Source organism: Suncus etruscus, chromosome 7 (assembly GCF_024139225.1).
Source record: "Suncus etruscus isolate mSunEtr1 chromosome 7, mSunEtr1.pri.cur, whole genome shotgun sequence".
NCBI lineage: Eukaryota > Metazoa > Chordata > Mammalia > Eulipotyphla > Soricidae > Suncus > Suncus etruscus.
Window position 1 is genome coordinate 40,256,360 of NC_064854.1, and position 1,956 is coordinate 40,258,315.

Genomic DNA, 1,956 nt, shown 5'->3' on the forward strand with positions numbered 1-1,956 from the left:
ACATGGTTCCCTGAGCCTCACCGAAGACCATGCCTGAGGATTGAGTTGGGAAACATACATTAATTGAATACTGCTAGTCATGTTTCTCCCACACAAAAAACCAAAAAATTTTTAAATCTTAAAAGTAAGAAATTAATGGATGAGTAGAGGGAGGGAGGGATTAATGGATGAATGAGCAGAAAGAAAATACAGTAAATGTTTGATAATATAATATATACAAAAAATATCAGAGTATTTATTGTAACATTCTTTCAACTTGGCTACACTTTATGGTGAAATTGGAAGGTAAAAAGGGTACACGAGGTCCCCCAAAGCTGACAGTGATACACATTTTTGCGCTTCTCTTCAATGTCCTATTAATGAATCATGAATATAGAATTCTTAAATTCAGTGGTTTTTTTTTTTTTTAATATGGAACGCTTCACGAATTTGCATGTCATCCTTGCGCAGGGGCCATGCTAATCTTCTCTGTATCGTTCCAATTTTAGCATATGTGCTGCCGAAGCGAGCACAATTCAGTGGTTCTTAACTATGGCAGCTGATAGTAGGAATTTTGTACTTTCTTATTTTGTACTTTACTTATTTTTAATTATAAAACCATGATTGGCAAAATTCTGCATAAAACAGTTATTTTAGTCATTAGTGTTCCAATACCAATCCCACCACCATGGTGATGCTCCTTTCACCAAGGTCTCTAGCTTCCCACCCACCATCCAAGCCTAGATGAGTCTTCTGTGTTATTGTTTTTCACTCAGCAATCTTCAAGACCTTCTGTTCAATTTTCCCATCAAAATTGCTGTGATTTGACTGGGTTGACATTACTATGACATTTTGAGGTGAATTCCAGAAGTTATCAATCTGGAATGATTCAGTGGCTTGGTATTTGATGAGGGTCAGTTGTAGAACTGGGCTGTTTCTGTGGAAAGTGTGTCCGGTGTTGGTGGTGGCTGCTGACCTCCAGGCAGAAAAGGGAGTCTGACTGTCCCTATACTGAGAAGGCCCAAGAATCCTCAACCCAGATAGATCTACCTGAGACAATTCAGCAGCATCATGTTCTTTTCAAAATTAATTGTAGGGCTGGACTTTATGCTGTAAGACGTCAGGTGCAATCAGGGCTCTTGGTTTTTTTTTTTTTTTTTCAATAGAAGCCACCAGATATGGAGGTCATGGAGAGGCATGTTCTCTTCTGCTATCAGCTGCCATAGTTAAGAACCACTGAATTCAAAAATTCCATATGCTTGATTCAATATGCTTGGCCCCTGGAGAGGTGTTTCATTAGATTCAGATAGTTTGTTTGTTTGTCAGAAACACATCCCAAGCAGTGCTTTAGGAAGCCCAGAAAATATACAGCTAACTTAGTCAAATGGTTCAGTGTTCAGGCCTGAACTGTCACGAAAACCCACAAGTGTTCAGAGATTACAAGGGCTACTGGGGGTGGGGACCTCATATGATGACAAGAATCAAAGTTTGGCCCTTTTATGTAAAAGATATGCACCCATAGAGATTGTCCCCAGCTCTTTAGTTTTGCTTTATTTTGTTCCATCCACCTAACAGGGGCATATGCTTAGAAATTGTGATTTCAGGTAGTCTAAGGTAGAAACCTGTATATTTATCTTTAAAATCTCCTGAAAAACTTTTTAAAAGGCAAGTTTTATATAAACCACTGGTTATGGATATAAGGAAAGGAATTCACTATCGAGTGAGTTAAATAAGGAGCAACCATCACAAAGAGATGTTTTTAGACTTGTTTTTTAAAGGAGAGGTTGTGGGCCACTCCTGGCTACTCACTCTTGGCTCTGAGTTTAAGGCTCACTCCTCATTCTTGACAGACCTTTGGGAACTATAGGTAGTTTCTTTTTTTTTTTATAATTATCTTTATTTAAATACCGTAATTACAAATATGATTGTAATTATATGATTAAGTCATGTAAAGAACACCCCCCCTTCACCAGTGCA

At 38.1% G+C, this 1,956-nt stretch overlaps 1 non-coding gene across 1 annotated transcript; it reads right to left on the minus strand.

The window, feature by feature from the left end:
* Nucleotides 1-405: 405 nt before the first annotated feature.
* LOC126015082 (U6 spliceosomal RNA) lies at nt 406-512 on the minus strand. The gene has a single exon (XR_007497981.1). It is a non-coding gene; the product is annotated as a U6 spliceosomal RNA (small nuclear RNA).
* Between the last annotated feature and the right edge of the window lie 1,444 nt (nt 513-1,956).